The sequence below is a fragment of the Dipodomys merriami genome, unplaced genomic scaffold (genome assembly GCF_024711535.1).
Source record: "Dipodomys merriami isolate MVZ:Mamm:240054 unplaced genomic scaffold, mDipMer1.0.p SCAF_1144, whole genome shotgun sequence".
Lineage (NCBI taxonomy): Eukaryota > Metazoa > Chordata > Mammalia > Rodentia > Heteromyidae > Dipodomys > Dipodomys merriami.
In genome coordinates this window covers 1-18,703 of record NW_027202432.1, presented here as the reverse complement: position 1 = coordinate 18,703, position 18,703 = coordinate 1, and positions in this window count along the sequence as shown.

The window sequence follows — 18,703 nt, the reverse complement described above, 5'->3', positions numbered from 1 at the left end:
GGAGGTGGTAGGGAGAATTGGGAGAGGAAAACTGGGAACGCCAGCAGCAACATAAGTAAAATGGTCAGTGACATTATCTTGTGTAGAACTTGGAGAGATGCACATGGGACACAGGAGCAATTACGTTGACATACAGCTGCTGTAACAGTTAAAATGAACCTTTGCAAGCTAACACCTCAGTTGATGGACATATACCTTCAGTCATAATGTATGTAAGGATATATACTCATAGTTCTTAAGTGCACACACCTCAGATCCAAAAGTAGGAAGAAAGTAATACCACAGTGGATAAACAGTTCAACCTGAGCAATGTGTTGGTACCAGATAATAGACCAGAATGCTGATTCTTTCCCTCCCTTCCTTGCATTCTTTGGACATGGTTATAATGTTTATGGTTTGGAAGTGAACTAAAAATAACTGGTGCTGGGAAGAGGAGCCTTATTTTTTTTATCATGGCAGCTTGCAATTTTTATAACGTAATTGGATTGAACACAATCAAAGTACCATAGTAACTGAACTCCTCTTCCTGGATGAATGAGCAAATATTAATGATTAAATATTAATGACAGCATCCTTGAACATATGCAAATGGACACTCCCTGGCTGTTTTGGCATCTTCCTCTATGGAACTCTCACCATTCAAATATAACAGATTTGGTAAAATATTGTTAGGTTGCGTTTTACTTTCATTCAGTCATCCAGTGATTGTGGGATATGTTTTTTGTTTTATTGTTTGGGTTTTTTTTTCCTTTCCTGCTCCAGTGCCTCCATTTTCAAAGAATTTATAGCTGAAGTTCAATAAGAGGATGAGTACTTAGAACTGCCCCACTGATGAAAGTAAATATTCATGTGAATGTATACACAAAAGCACAAAACCCTTAATCCTCCTTTTGGTTCCTCCAGGGAGAAGGCTGTTGGGGACATACTTGCCTTGAAAGAGGGCATCTGGCCATGGTACCTTGCACCTGGACTGACAGGGACCAAGAAGATAGAGGTCTAGGAGGTGAAGAACAATAGGCACTTGGGCAGAGAATTTTTGGAGCACCTAGAAGCTGTGTTCAAGCCCCAGCACTGGAAGAAGGAAGAGGTAAAGCAAAGGCGAAAAAAGAACTATTGTTTAAGTATATTTATATATTAACTGTGCCTCATGGGTAAGGGTGATATGAATCTGTTAAGCCAGAGGTAGCCCATTCTATCATCCTGTCTTCATAATAAACCTCTTCCCAGGTGCCAGAGAATTATACCCCTGCCAGGTGAATAGTTAGATGGTGTTCCTTTACTGTATTCTAGATTGTGGGGCATGGGAACTCTAACCTGCTGGGCTTAACCCTGACAGAGCACAGACGAGCATAGTACATGGAGAGAGCCATACTGAACAGCCCTGTTTCCAGTTAAGTGTGCACAACCCTTCTTCTTGATCCCCTATTAACTCTTCTAGGTTCCCTGTCCCATACCTCCCCTCTATCAGCCCACCTCCCACCACCACCCGCTGGACCATGGTCACCCGGTGTTTCCTCTTCCCACCACCATGCTATGTGTCCTACTCTCACTTTTTGGACTGTACTGCTTCTTGAGGCCAGATACTCACTCTGGGCTGCACACATTCTCCTGACCAACCACTCTCACAGCCACAATTTTACCTCCACCCCCACTTTTCTGGCCCACCCTTTCCAGCCCCACAACTTCTGGCTCCAATGCTTTCCCTTCACTGCCTAGTCCAGCCCCTCCCATGGGAACACATGTATGGGGTGGGGAGGGATATACAAAGCAATAAATAAATCATCTTATAAAATGTTAGAAACAATAGCAAAAAAGAAAAACCATTTGAGTCTTTATCTTGGAGTTCATTTCCCTTAACATCAACTTATCTGACCGTTTCTGCTTGTCTCAGACATATACTAGTATTACAAATAAGGGAATCCATGGGACCTATGTTTATTTGGGCCTGGCTTACTTCACTTAATATAATTTTTTCCAAGTCTTTCCATGACCATACAAATGGGGCAATGTCATTCTTTCTGATGGAGGCATAGAATTCCATTGTGTAAGGGGAAACACAAAGGAGGTAAAAATGTTTGATAAGAAATGTACTCATTATCTTGCCTATGTACTTGTAACCCCTCTGTACAGTATTTTCACAATAAAAAATAAAATAAAATAAAAAAGACTTTCAGAGAAACTTCTCTGAAGAGGAAAGAAGGATGGCCAATAGACACATGAAGAAATGCTCAACTTCCCTAACCATAAATGAAATGTAAATCAAAACAACATTGACAATCCACCTCACCCTATTTAGAATGGCTATAATAAAGAATTCTAATAACAATAGATGCTGGAGGGGATTTGGTCAGAAAGAAACCCTACTATATTTTTGGTGGGAGTGTAAACTTGTTCAACCACTTTGGAAAGCAATATGGAGTTTCCTCAAAAGACTCCACATAGAGTTTCCCTATGACCTAGCATTCCCACTTTGGGGCATTTACCCAAATGATCACAACCAAGACCATACTAAAGCTACCAGCACAACTATATTTACTGCAACATTATATACCATAGCTAAGATATGTAACCAACCCAGATGCCCCTCAGTAGATAAATGGATAAATCCCACTTTTTGCATGTAGTTATCATCTTAAGGAAAGAGTCTGCTTCTACATCTTTCATTCTATATGACAAACCCTTATTTTTTGTTTCTCTGTTTGCTGAATAAATGTATTCCTGTGAATTGGATATTCACAGCAAATCTGGGTTTAAATTTCATTTTTTATATTTCAAATATAAACTTTGTTTTGACTAGTCATTTTCTAAAAATGAGTGATATTCATGAACACTAATATTTTGGTGGCTTTAAGTAAATTGAGATTGATGTGGTAGTTCTTGTGTTTAATTGACTTAACCATTAGATTATTCATTTATAAACATGTGCATTGCAGTTTTTATTTATTATTTTTTGTCGGGTGTGGGGCTTAAACTATGGGCTTAGGAGCTATGCCTCAGCTCTTCAGAACAACGTGAGCACTCTACTGATTTAGCCACAACGCCACTTCCAGTTTTCTAGTGGTCTACTGGAGATAAGAGTCTCACAGACTCTCCTGCTCAGGCTAGCTTTGATCTCAACTTATTGAGTAGCTAGGATCACAGGCGTGAGCCACCTACGCCCGGCTTTCCTTTTCTTTGTATAAAAAATAGTTCCCAAGGATTTAGTGAAATGTTTCCTTAAATATTTCTTAGAGCATGTTACATTGCCTCCTTTTCTCATCAAAGAGATGTTGGGTTGTGGTGATCAGAATGAATATGGGTAGAAGAGTGAAGTTTACTCTAGGTTTATGTTGATGTGAAGCTTGCTTCTTTGCCCCAAATCAGTCTGCTTTTTTCTTTCTGTTTTGCATGTACTACTCTGTATTTGAATTCTTACCTCCTTGATCCTGAAAGTTCCTCTCAGTAACTCTATGCTACATGAATAGGGGACCTCAGACTTGTCTTCCAGAACTTATCCATTAGAATGTGGAATAAATCTGTGCGTGTGTGTGTGTGTGTGTGTGTGTGTGTGTGTGTGTGTGTGTGTGTGTGTTCGGTGGTGGGGCGTGAAATCTGGGCTTGGGCGCTGGCCCTGCACTCTTCAGCTCAAGGTGAGTGCTCTACCAATTGAGCCACAGTGCCACTTCTGGTTTTCTAGTGGTTTATTGGAGATAAGAGACTCAAGGAATTTCCTGCCTAAGCTGGCTTTGAACCGGGATCCTCAGATCTCAACCTCCTGAGTAGCTAGGATTACAGGCATGAGCCACTGGCACCCGGCTGGAATAAATCTTTTTTCTCCCTCCATCATATGTGAGATCCTATGCTTGTCTCTTAAAGATTTATTGTGATTTTAGACGATACTTAACACACAACCTGATTGGGGAGGATTGGAGAGGAAACATTCATGGCTGATATTCAGTCCTCAAGTGTATGAGTTCTTCCTGCCTCTTTTGTGTACCTGAGCCATTCCTCATAAAAATGGAGATCTCAGGGCATATTTGGATGTATGTATTTCCACTTGAGAGTCCTGATAATAATGTAAAGTAAAAAAATACTAGTTTCTTTCTGTTAGAGCAAATTCATGAGAGGCAAGCAGAATAGGATATCAAGTGAAAACTGGAGTGCTTTTAAGATTTGCTGTATAATGTAGTTTCCATTGTTCAAGGTTACATTTTTGGTACATTGATTTCTAAGTATTTTTCTACTAGTATAAAGAGAATTTACTCCCTACATTATTCTTAATTGTTCATTGCTCACAAATGTAAATCCAATTATTTTTAAACACACATTATAACCTATTCATTGAACTCAGTTATTGAACATAATTTTTAGTGAATTCTTGTAATTTTCTAAATAAAAAATAAGGTGAGATTTGGGAGCCAGTGACTGCTACCTGTAATCCTCGCTACTCAGGAAGTTGATTTCTGAGGATTGAAGTTGGAAGCCAGCCTGGACAAAGAAGTATGTAAGACTCTTGAAATTATTATCTCCAATTTACCATCAAAAATCCAGAAGTGGAACTACAGCTCAAGGGAGAGAATTCTACCCTTGAGTAAAAAGCACAGGGACAGAACACAATCCCTGAGTTCTAGGCCCAGAATGGCACAAATAGAAGATAATGTTATCTGCACAAAAGGTAATTACACTCCTTCCTATCAACACAGATATGGACATTTCTATTGTCAAATTGATTTCCTTGCAACCCCAGTTCCTGCAAATTACAAATGGTGAGAGTAGATATGGTTATCTTGTTGCTGACTTTAGGAGATAACTACATGTGGTTTTATCATTCAATAGGATATTGGCTTTCAACTCTTCTTTTTGAAAAACACATATTTTTTAATATATTTAAATTATACAGGGGAGTCTCATGGTGACATTTTAATGCAAGAATATAATTTTCTTCATTGACCTCACTCAATCATAATTCCTCATCCATTCTCTTTCCTAAAATAATTTTAACCTATTTCATTGAACTGTTCTTGTAAATGCTTCTATAGAATTTTTATAGGAATAGAATAAACATATCTAATATTGTTTACCTGTACTAGAATAAAATAATGAAACATGTCCAAACTATTTTACATCATGATGAAGGGAGGGTGATGTACTAAATAGAATACATTATAAACATAAATGAAAATGTCATATTGAAATCTGTTTTATACTCAAGGTGTTTTTCTAATTACACTACACGTACATACACACACACACACACACACACACACACACACACACACACGTCTAAAAGTGAAAGAAAAACAAGAATGAAAATGATAGATGGGCTGTGAAAGAACAGTTAGCTAAGTTTGGAGACAAATGAAGTTAACAACTCTGATGGTTAATATTGAGGATAAATTTAATTGGGATTGATTTGATTGGATTTAAATGCACCCAGCTAATAAGTAAAGCACAATTCTGGGTGTGTTTGGAGGATTTCCATAGCAGACTAATTGAAGCAGATATCCCTTCTGCACAATAGTGGCACCATCCCATAGACTGTCTTTCCATATGGCATTAAAGAGGAGAAATGAGAATCCTCCCATATACGCACTCCTTTTCCCTCTCTTACCCCTTCCCCTGCTCCATGTCCACTATGTTCTGCTCTGCCATGATTGCCTGAAATCTATGGCACTGAGAAAAATAAATTCCTAATCTATTTCTGTCAAGTATTTTGTCATAGCAACAAAATTACATGATTAACATACAACTGATTCTTCCACTTCAACTTCTTGTTGTATTGATTAATTGATTGATTTAGCCATGCTTGGATCTGGAACTCATTGGCTAAGCACTATCCCTGAGACTAATTGTGCTCAATGAAGAGTAGTGCTCTACTCCTTGAACAACAATGCCATTTCCAGCTTTTTCTGAGTACTTTATTAGTCTTAAGAGTCTTATATACTTCCATGTCCAGGCTGGGTTGATCTACCATCCACAGATCTTAGCCTCCTAAGTAGCTAGTATTACATGCTTGAGCTGCTGGTGCCTTGCCACATTCCACCCCTTCTTCCTTCTTCTTGGTTTTTCCTCCTCTCCCCTCACAACCTTCCTCCTCCACACCATGCTAAATAAGTATAGGCTTTACCACTGAACTGCACACTCAGCTATAGGCTGCCATCTTTACTCAATGAAATAAAAAGCTGACTTCAATGTGTTGCTGACTATATGCTAGGCACTAACCAACTTTTTTCTTTGTGAATTTGGTAATAAACCTTTAAGATAGGTAATCATTATCTTAGTCTTACAGTCCAGGCCACTGTAATATAACCAATGATTTGCCAGTGCCAAGATTCCAAAACTTAAATATTGGCCCAACAATCATCTCAATCCAACTTCAGTAGTGAAGATGAGACTCAAACCCAGGCACGCTCCTAACTAGACAGAGCCATGTACTTAATCACACCTGTACTTGTGGGAGTTTTTGATTCCTTGCTACAGGAATGTGAGTGTAGGGGATAACAAGGCCACACACAAATGGAGTAGTATTTGAGGGTGAACTTTGCAATTGGACAGACCAAGATAAAAGACCCAGCTCCAGAATTTACTAGCATGTGACATCATATACAAGTCATTTCAATTTGTTTGCCTCTGTTTCTATATCAGGAAAATGGGGATAATCAGAACCCCCTCCTTCATAAAGGAGCAGGTTCCCAGCAAGGTGTAATTGGCTCACACCTGAAATCCTAACTACTAAAAAGGCTGAGATCAGAGGATCAAGGTTCAAGGCCAGTCTGAGCAGTAAAGTCTGTGATACTTTTATTTCCAATTAATCACCAACCAAAAGTAGTGTAGTAATTCAAACTGGTAGAATGCTAGCCTTAAGCAGAACTCAGGTACAGCGCCTAGGACCCAAGTTCAAGCCTGAGAACCAAAACCAACAACAACAAAGAGCAAGTTCCAATCATTTGTTTAAGATAGTACATTAACACTGAAATCTAAGGATCGAGGTTCAAAGTCAGCCCAGTCAGCAAAATCTGAGAGTTTTATCTCCAATTAACCTACAGAGAGCCAGAAGTACAGATGTGGCTCAAATTATAGAGGGCCAGTTACAGGTAACCACTCACTGCCTTTGCTCAAACCTGGCGTAAGGCCAGCACAAATGGCCCAACAGCAGATATTTGTTGGTGGGAAACTGAACCAGTGAACTTTATAAGGGGCCTTGCATCCTGCCAGATTTTCTTGTCCAAGCCCTCTCTGGCTGGGAAAATAACCATAGCCTAAAATGTGTCATATGAACCAGTTATAATTGTACACTTCAGTGGCTTTAAGTACATTCACATTTTCATGCACCCTCACTGATACCAACCTGTAGAACTTTCTCAGAATCCAACCTGAAATTAAGTACTTATTAAACAGCATCATTCATCCATCCCTTTCCCCAGTCTCAGGAAACCCACCATTCTACTTCCTGTCTCACAATTTGATTGTTGCAGATCTCCTGTGAGTGAAGTCATGATATTCTAGTGACTGATGGTCATGGTGTGTATGTGTATGTTTATGTGTGTGTATTCATGCTCATGCACATACCAGTCTTATTTCTTATACTCAGGTCCTGGGCACTATCCCTGGGATTTTTCGCTTAAGGCTAGCACTCTGCCACTTGTACTATAATTCCACGTCAGTTTTCTGAGGTAGTTAATTGGAGATGAGTCTCATAAAGCTTGAATCCTCAGCTCTAAGCTCCCTAAATAGCTAGCATTATAGTCATGAGCCAATAACACGTGCTAGAGATGGTGAATTTTAACACATTACTTCTGCTATCATGAAGTGCCTCATCTTTAGTCAAACAGGGTAAATGTTGCTATGAAAATATTTTTGGATATGATTACAATTGTAATAACATGGGTAAATTTAAATAGTTAAATTTAAATAATTTTAAACTTTGAGTAAAGAATATTTATTACAGGCTGGGAATGTAGCTTAGTGTTAGAGTGCTTGCCTAACATGCATGAAGCCCAGGGCTTGATTCCTCAGTACCACATGAAAAAAAGCTAGAAGTCACGTTGTGTTTCAAGTGATAGACCACTGGCCTTGAGCAAAAGAAGCTCATGCACAGTGCCCAGGCCCTGAGTTCACACCCCAGGCCTGGCAAAAAAACAAAACAAAGCAAAGCAAAAAAAAAGTTGATTACCTTTCCTAAATAGAATGGGCTTTATCCAATGATTTGATGAATTTCAGAATTTGAGAATACTCAAATTCTGACACTTAGCTGCAGTATAGATATTCTGAGTCTCCATCAACAGGCTGAATGATGCAAAAATTTACATTTCCTTGAGCTATCAGGCCTGATATCCCCCAATCATCATATACACATGTTTTTATACATACATGCATTATGTATATATGTGTGGACACATTATACATATACATATACATATACATATACATATACATATACATATACATATACATATACATATACATATACATATACATATACATATACATATACATATACATATACACAAATGTTTATACTGGGGGGGACTTGAACTCAGGGTTTAGACACTTTTCACTAGCTAATTCTGCTTGAGAGTAGTACTGTACCTATTGAGCCACACCTCCAGGTCCAGGTTTTTGTTGGTGTGTAGGAGATAGTCTGGGGTATGAGCCGTTTTTGTTGTTGTTGTTTGGTGCCAGTACAAGAGCTTGAACTCAAGACCTGGGCGCTGTCCCTTACCTCTTTCACTCACAACTAGGACACTACAACTTGGGCTACAGCTCCATTGCAGGCATTTTAGTGGTTAATTGGAGATCATGGCTGTAAACCATGATCCTCAGAGTTGCCTCCTGAGTAACTAAGATTACAAGCATGAAATACCAGCACCTGATTCAGATAGTATTCTTATGGTCACACTATTTTCATTTTGAGCTGTGTGGCTCTAGTCAATGGCTTAATCTCTCTGAATACCATTTCCTGATATGTGAAATGAAGATTAAGAAAGCACATTAATAATAATAAATACTCTATGGGGTAGGTATAGACATTTGATGGGGTAAAAATAAAATAAATGAAACCTTCATTTCTCATTATAGCAGTTGGTAGTAATCAATATTTATTATTTGTCATTGTTATTATTTTTCCTGTCCTGTCCTATTATTATTTGTCCTTGATTTGAGAAGTCTTATAAGATGCAGGGCAGAGAAGAGAAGTCCCACTGCAGCCTCTTCCCTGCCCTCATCTCATTGGTTCCCTTTGAGGTCACTAGCCATGATAAATGTCCCAGCCCTATGGTTTATAACTTGCTCCCAGATTTAAATTTGTCTTTAATCATTGGTGCTCTGTCTTTGATTTTGATGAAAATGGCTAAATACTGCTGGTGCCAATGGGGAGAGAGCAGCCCATTCTATATTCATATTTGAAGACTCCCCCAGACAATAGGACAAGAGAGAGAGAGAGAGAGAGAGAGAGAGAGAGAGAGAGAGAGAGAGAGAGAGAGAGAGAGAGAGAGAGAGAGAGAGAGAGAGAGAGAGAGAGAGAGAGAAATTTGCTCCACAAAGCTATTTAGTCTACTAATCATGGTGCTGGCAGAGTCTGTGCTGGACTAGGACTGCCAAATGGGGTAGAGAGACCCACCCTAAAGCCGTTGTGGGGGGTCCCTTTCTTTTCCTGGAGTGCTGGTGATATAGGTGTTTTTGTACATCTTTCCAGGCTACCAGAAGATAATAGCATAGGAGAAGGATTAGAGTGGGCATGTCACAGAAAGGATTAGCTTCCAGGGAACGGATATCCATCTCTTCCTCTACTTGCAATGAGAGGTCCTTGATGTTCTCAGTTTCCTAGACTTGTCACGTGAAGCAAAGGCTAGCTCTTCCTTCCCAAGGCCCAGGGAGGATTCAGTAGGCCTTTACTAAAGCACAATATGGGCTCTGTAAGGGGAATCTGACATTCAGCACTAGCCATAGATGTGTGGTTAAAAAACTGTGCTTCCTGGTTCTGTGTAGGTTCCCAGATATCTAGCAGTTTCTATTTCACTCAACTCTTGAACTAGTTCATTGCTTCCTTCCCTTCTTCCTTTCCTTTCTCTTATCCTCTCTCTCTCTCTCTCTCTCTCTCTCTCTCTCTCTCTCTCTCTCTCTCTCTCTCTCTCTCTCTCTCTCTCTCTCTCTCTCTCTCTCTCTCTCTCTCTCTCTCTCTCTCTCTCTCTCTCTCTCTCTGTCTCTCTCTCTCTTTTGTCAGTCTTTTGACTTAACACAGGGCCTGTCGCTGAGCTTTTTGCTCAAAGCTAGCTCTCTACCACTTTGAGACACAGTTCCACTACTGGTTTACTTGCTAGAATTACATATCTGAGCGACTAATACCATAATTATTCCCTCCCTCCTTCCTTCTCCTCCTGCCCCCACTACCTTTCTTTTTTCTTTCTCTTTCTTTCATTTTGTGCTTTCCTAGGGCCTGAACTGAGGGCCTGGACACTGTTTCTGAGCTCTTAATTCAAGGCTAAAATTCTACCACGTGGGCCACAGCCCAACTTCCAGAGTCTTACAGTCTTTCCTGCCCAGGCTGACTTTGAACTGCAATCTTCTTAAGATCTCATCCTCTTTACCAGCTAGGATTAAAGGTGTGAGTCACAAACACCTGGCTTAGTTGTCCTTCTCAAGAACTTTCACCTCAGGCAGAGCAGTTAGTGCTGTGCTGAAACACCAGCCAGAAACTGTAATAAGGAAATACATGTCTCAACTGGCCTAGGATCAAACATTATTAAAACCAATTCATACTGAGGAAACTAGGTAAGACAGGCTTACCCATAAGGGTGAAGAATCTATGCCTGATGCAAATGGTTCACATCTAGACTACTAGTTACTGAGAAGGCTGAGATCTAAGGACCATGATTCAAAGCCAGCCTGGGCAGAAATGTCAGTGAGACTCTTATCTCCAATGAAGAACTAACGACCAAGAAATGGTGCTGTGGCTCAAGTGCTATAGTGTGCCAAACGTGAGAATAAGAGCTAAGGAACAGCACCCAGAAGTTCAAACCCTAGAATTGGTGCACATACACAAACACACACACACACACACACACACACATACAGCACAGCACAGAATGCCTGTAGCCTGTTTTGTCTTTTGGGCCCCAGGTTTGTTGCAAGGAAAGGTACTGGCACCTGGGACAGGGGCATGGATTTGGGGTTTGAGGCCACTGACTCACCAGGAATTTTCCTCCTCTGTAAATAAGGAAGTAAGGATACCTGACTTATATGGTTGTTGGGAGCATTAGATGAGCTAACAGAAAGCGCTGTATGTGTATTTGAGTGTGTGTGTGTGTGTGTGTGTGTGTGTGTGTGTGTGTGTGTGTGTGTGTGTGCCATTCCTAGGGCTGTCCCTGAGCTTTTTTGCTCAAGGCTAACACTCTACCCCTTGGGACACTGTTCCACTTCCAGCTTTTTTGATGTTTAATTGAAGATAAAAGTGTCATGGATTTCATACCCAGTGCGGGAATTGAACCAAAACCATCAGATTGCTAGCCTCCTGAGTAGCTAGGATTACACATGTGAACCACTGTCTTCAAACTATAATAAGGTTTAAATGCAGGGAGCTGGTGATATTCTTCAGTTCCTATATCATGTTGACCTCCTCTGAGACCCCTAACATGCAACCAAATGGGATTCTTCCTTCAAGGAACCAGGATGAGTCAAAACCATCCAAGTAATGCTGCATTGACAAACAGCCTAGCCTTATTGCTACTCACAACATGAGTTTAAGGTGAGTCAGTAGGAGCTTCTTTTCTTTCTGTGAGGGACAATTAGCTCTGACACACTTCTAAGGTCACTGGCAAAGGAAATTAACTTGGACTTCACACTGATGCAGTTTCTAGATATGTTGTACTCATGTGATTTACCTAACCTTGAAATGAACAGAAATGTATGTCTATCATGTGGTATGTGTCCCATGGTATAGGAAGGCAGTGATGTTCATCAGCAACTACTCACAAGTGTTTTAGTCCCAGGGATGATAAGTCACGTTATCTTTTTTTTTTAATTTTTAACCTGGTAGTGCAGAGTGGGACTTGAACTCAGGGGCTGTCCCTTTGCTATTTTTACTCAAGGCTAGTGCTTTACGCCTTGAGCCACAGATCCATTTCTGGCATTTTTGGTGGTTAATTGGTTAACATTCTCATATATTTACTTGCTCAGGCTGGCTTTGAACCACAATCCCCAGCTCTTAGCCTCCTGAGTAGCTAGTATTACAAGTGTCAGCCAACAGTGCCCAGCTGACATTTAAAGTCTTTTGTTTAGTGGCCTAGGAAGGTGGCTCAGTGGTAGAGTGCTTGTTTATCATGCATGAGAAGCATAGCCATATTGTGGAGTTCCTTTCAATGTGTATACTATTTTAGATAGATATGAAGATGTACTTAAGAACCATAGCTTGTATAAAGGTAAGAGTTGTGTTTTTCTGGGAAGAAAGTCTTTAACTTACATTATGTAATGGTGTGTGTGAGTCACCAAGTGGTCTCTACATCTTTGTCATTCTCTTGAAATTTGCCTTGGGTTTAGTGCAATGCTCAGACCATCTCAAAAGACACATTTGGCATTTGTCAAAAATGACAAATCAAAGAGAGGTACTGGTGACTCACAGCTATAAGCCAATCATGAGGTTTGATGTGAGAGGATTGAACTTCAAAAGCCAACCTGGGTAGGCAAATCTGAGTCTCTTATTAATTAACAAGGAAAACAAATGAAAAACAAAAACAGGAGGAGCCCGGCGCCAGTGACTCATGCCTGTAATTCTAACTACTCAGGAGGCTGAGATCTAAGGACCATGGTTCAAAGCCAGTCTGGGCAGGAAAGTCCATGAGACTCTTATCTCCAATAAATCACTAGAAAACCGGAAGTGGCACTGTGGATCAAGCAATAAAGTGCTCGCTTTGAGCTGAAAACCACAGAGATAGCGCCCAAGCTCAGAGTTCAAGCCCCATGACAGGCCAAAAACAAACAAAAAGGAAAACAAAAATATCCACAAAGAGAGATTTAGCTCACAAAGTAGAGCACCACTTGTGAGCAAAAATCAGCCAATCAAAAATATGAGCTGGGTTTAGGGATTTAGCTCCTGCAGGAGCATTTGCCTGGCAAGTACAAGTTCTTGAGTTCCATGCTACCTACTCAGGATGCAGAAATCTGAGAATGTTATTTCTAAAGCATCCCTTGCAGAATCACCACAATGCAAGAAGTAGAGCTATGGATCAGGTGGTAGAACACTGGCCATGAGTGAAAAAACCTAAAAGAAAGAACACAGGCCCTGAGTTTAAGACCCAAGATCTGAACACACATGCACACACACACACACACACACACACACACACACACACACACGAAGAAAAATTGCTAATTTAGTCCAAATGCACATACACACGTGCAAGTACTTGAGTAAGTTTCAAAGATGCGGAAACATGTATGATCACTGTTTGTAATACAAAAAAATACCATGTCCCATTAGTTCATAGCAGAGAAGGAAGGCATGTGTCATTTTACCCTCAGAGAACTGCTTTAGGGGACATTTTGGGCAATTCTTCCATCAGGACACCTATATACTACTGGAGAGTCAAAAGTGGCAAGTTCCTCAAGAAACAGAAATTCACATTTCACCCCATCCAAGGGACCTACAGTTCCAAGAGCATCTTTGCACTCACTCTTCAGGGAATCAACAGTACCTAAAAATGGTGAATAGGGAGAAGGAGCAGGGAGGCCCGGGTTCTCTGTGCAAATGGTTTCAAAAGGGACTTTCCTGAGTAGAGACACAAGGATAAGCAGGTGGAGGTGAGGGAGGGGAGCAGAGCTATGAGGGCACCAGTTCTACAAGAGGCACCACATCCTGGGATACAGGCATGTGCAGACAGGGTACTCCCTAGAAAGATATCTCTGGATGAGGTCAGGGGACAGGAGAGGGCAACAGAAAAAACTGATTATAAAATATGGAAGGTAGAAAGAAGTGTCTCATACTGTGGTACCAAGGGCTCTGGGTTCTATTTCTGACTCCACTGAGTGGACAACTCTATCCTCACAGCCTCAATTTACCCCACCTGGGAGAAAAGTGGGAAGAAGCACAGACTGACTGTTCAAGTGCTGCTGCTGAGGATAACTACCAGAGGAGGAGGAAGGAGAAGGAGCCATAGATTTGAAGTAAACCCAGATTGGGGTGGGAGACTGGGAAGCAGCATTCTGTCTGCACCATACCAAGCACTCAGCTGTCTGGCTCCTGACTCCTCAGGGTTCCATTAGGCTGCCGCTTATGGTGCAGAGCCCAAAGCCCCATGATGACAGGAAGACCACCAGTAATGGAGGCATCACTTGCAGAAGATGCTCCACCTTCTGCTTCTTCAGAACCAATCAGTCCCAGCGACGCTACAGCCTTGCTCCAAGCCCAGGCATGTCCACATGGTGGCAGTAGCAACAACTCAGCAAAAGGGAGTCACCCAGGCACCAGCCTCACTCCATCCCCACTTCGTGTCTGCCATTCATAGGCTAGCAAACCAAATGCTACCACTTAATCGACACAACAGGGGGGAGTTACTGCCACTAACCCCAAAACTGGGCACTATGGAGTCCTTAGACTCAAGATTCTCCCTTCTACACTTGTTACAGAATGACTATATCTGTCGACCTTGGCCTTCTTCTGAAGTTCTAGTCTATCCACGTATTATCTGTGAGTCTGATGTCAGATATTCCCCTCCTCAACCGAAATGGTGCACCATGCTACTTCGTAGCTCCCCCACCCTCCTGCCAAAGTGTGGTGAGAAAGAGCTAGAATTGGGTTGTTGAGTTTTAAGTGGTACCTTGGTGCTAGTAAGCAGGGTGCGTTTTGGTGGCTCAAGTGTATCCCAGGGATCGATTCCTCCTCACAGCCTCCTCTGTGGCTGTGAGCTATCCTGGGAGTGGCGAGCTTCTCAAGTTTTGCAGATGCTGCTGGAGCCCTGTCATTGCTTCATGCTCAAAGCTAACACTATCATTTTGAGCCACAGCTTCACTTGTGGGTTTTGTTGCTATTGTTGTTTGTAGATAATTGGAAATAAGAATCTCAGGGACCATCCTTCCCAAGCTGGCTTCCAATCTTGATCCTCAGCTCCCAGCCTTCTGAGGAGCTTGGATAAAAGCCCTGAGCAATTGATGCGTGGTTAATCTCTTTTTTTTAATTTGATAATTTTTGCTTTCTTTTGATTTCTTATCCTATCAAAATATGTGTGCAATACCTTTTCCACACACTCAAGGCTCTCTATCACCCTGACCCTTGACTCTTTCCTGGAGGCTGTTCTACAAAAGTTCCCTCGACCACTATGAACTCTATGAGTGGCCCATATGCTAAATGTTCAGGGCAAAGGTGGTAGAGGAGTCAGAGATGCCCGCAGGGATTGGGGAGGGGGAGGGCGGATACAGAAGAAAATGAGCACTGCAGGTATGTACAGCATCAGTGCAGGAGCAGGCAGCCCAGGGGATTGATGATGTGGGCACACCTGGAGGCAGGTGGGGCCAACCTGGAGACAATGGTGCTTCTGCTGCATCCATGGCTGCATTGCTGCTATTACCTCTGCAGGGAAGGTGCGCCTTGGCTTTGTCTAGAGCCTGAGGACGAAGGGCAGCTGCTGGCTAGCCAGGACTTGATTCCTGGCCTCTGGCTCATCCTGCAGCTGCCTGAAATTCAGATAGGCCACTCCGAGGAGGTTGGGCATATGCCCAGGCACTAGCTGTCGCGCTGAGGCCCTAGACCTGGTGGAGAAGCCGGTCCTCGGGGGCTCAACTGACAGCATGGGACTCAGGCTGCTGATTAGCAGCATCTGGTGCTCACAGGCACTGGACAGGGCCCACAGGCCAGTCCTCAGGAGGCGGGAGCAGGACCAGGCATGGTGCGATGGGCCAAGGCTCCTGAGTCCCTGAGGACTTGCCGTCCTAGTCCCTGCTGCTGCTGGTGCCCAAGCCCAAGGAGCGCACACTGCTAGCTTAGAGGTTCTCTGCCCAGTGGCAACCCCCACTCCGCCGTGGGGCTTCCCAAGGACTCAAGCCTGAGATGGATTCTGGGTGCCAAAGGCCTCATGTGCAGCCTGCCTCCCTTTCAACTGCAGCCACATTGAAGATTACAACACGTGCTAACTTGGCTCCACTGTGCAGCTTCAGGGCTGAAGAGGTGGAACAGCGGCCAACAGACCCTCTCAGTGGCTGCATTGAAGGCCAGAAGGCAGTGCCCCTGGCGCCCCATCTTGGACAAAAGAACCAGGCGTGGCAGTGGTGGCTGGGCTAGATCGGCCTAGCAAACCATTTAAGTACGATTTATTTGCGAGTACACTGTTTTCTTGATGTGTGTAAAGCATTAGTTTTGTTAGGTGAATAGGTGTACATGTCTACATTCTGACCAGATTCATCTAATTGAATATTTTTATTGATTTACTTTATTGGTATTATAAAGAGCATGTACAGAGGGATTACAATAAAATGAGTAAGGTAATGAATACACTTCCATTTGTACAGTGTCTTCTGTTCCCTCACTCTTTCCCAGCCCCTTCCACCCATTAATTAAACATTTAGAGAATTCTCTAAAGGAAACATGGACTAATGTAAAATGAAATCTTTATTACAGTAGAGGCTTCACCCAATCACATTTATTTTTTTGTAGAATAGAGAAATCTATTTTCTGCAATGAAGAAACAGCCATGAGCTATCCTTGGAGACTGGAGGGAAGTTGCTGAGCAACCTAACCTGGGCACTAAGGAGAAGATCAATTGGCCTGAAAGGATGTCTGAAAGAACAGAGCTGCAGCTAGGTGAGATGATCAAGCAGGTCCAGAGCATTGTAGAGGTGACATACTTACTTCCCTACTGGTGATATTCACATGCCATACATAGTTTTATTTGCTGTATAAAAGAAAGGAAAGTTTAAAAAATTAGAGAATTTTCCAATGAAAAGGCAAGCCTTACTAACATTTATGTTGTGGTCAATAATAAAGAATGACAAAAGGTTCAGTATAAATAAAATACTGTTAAGATACTCTTTTATGAATCATGAAATTTGGTCCATGGAGCACAAATCTAACTTTATATGTTTTACAGTCCTGGGATAAAATACATACAGTGATACTGAAGTTTTCTGCTATCATTAGAAAAGGTATCTTTCCACACTGTGAAATCCTACATGATTTAGCACTAATTAAGAAGTAAAGTGTCCTATTCTATTTCATTAAAGAAAAATAATTGTTTTGTTTGGCCCAAAATGGCAAGTTATTATCGATGATTATGAACTATTTTGAACCTAATAAAGCTGTTTTGAATTTGAGTTCATTTTTTTTCTGCCAGTTCTTCTGGGACATGAACTCAGTGACTGGGTGCTGCCCTGTGGCTTTATAACTCTTAGCTAACATTCTACTGCTTGAGCTACAGCTACAGTTTTTTTGCAGGTTTGTTTTTCACTGGTTGAGATAAGAGACTCACAGACATTTTTGCACCAAATGGCTTCAAATCATAATCTTCAAATCTCAGCCTCCTGAGTGATTGGATTACAAGTGTGAACCATCAGTGTGTGACTTTTGTTTTGCTATTTCATAGTAAATTTTCTCAAATGAGCCTAGAAAATGTATCAATTTGTGCTTCTATGAATGAGTGAAAGCATTTATTTCTTCTGTGAAGTTTCACAAACTAAAGAAGATTTAAGAGTCCTTTTTTCAGATCTGAGAAGCACACTAAGGTCCTGACACTTGCCAGCAAGTGCTCTTCCATTTAGCAAAATCCCCAACACTAAAATCAGGATTCCTAACTCTAAATAACACAGGATTCAGAGACTCAGAGGAAACTAGTTTGTTGACCACTGAATAGAATAAAAACAAATCACAAGATGAAAGTTCATGAAGGCTGAGAAAATGTAGGCTCAGACAAATAACTCTGTTCTTCTCCCTGCTTCCTGTCTTCACCATTTTTAAACCAGTCCTGGGGCTTGAACTCAGAGTCTGGGCATTTTCCTGAGCTTTGTTTGCTTAAGTCTAGCACTCTACCACTTGAGCCACAATGTACTTCTAGCTTTTTCTGTTTATATCTTACTGAGGAATCAAACCCAGGGCTTCATGGCTGCTAGGCAAGCACTCTCCCACTAAGCCATATTCTCAGCCCTCACTTTTTATTCTTGAGACAAGATATTCAACTTCAACTCAAGCTGGACCATGTCCATTGTTTTTAGTATTAATTCACTTAGGAGAATATGCGGTGTACAGTTTGCTTGTACCAATGTCTGCCATCTAATTATTTCTTGGTGTAGGCCTCTAAGTTGGGTAGTGTATGATTTCAGTTCTTCAGTTTCACAGTGGGTAGAGATAAAAGTGTGTTTTCTGAAAAAATCCTTAGTGATGTTTGAGGTCTAAAAATGTCATAGCATGAATTAAATCCTTGGTGTTTATGGAATTTTTGTCTACACTTATTATAATTTATTTGTTATTAACAATTTTAATTTATATTACAAAGGTAATATATGGAGGATTTAGTTACATTTGACTGATAGATTTAGAGTGATCCTTTACCTATGGAGGGAGTCACAATCCAGAGACCCTTGACATAGATGATAATCCTAGGAGTAGCAATAGGTCAACTGCAATAATTACAAGAAACTGCATTTATTTTTGTATTGGTCCTAGGCATTAATCAAGGCCTGAGTAGTGCCCTAGAATTTTTTATTGTAACTAAGACTATTACCTGATGATTTTAGCACATAAGAAAAA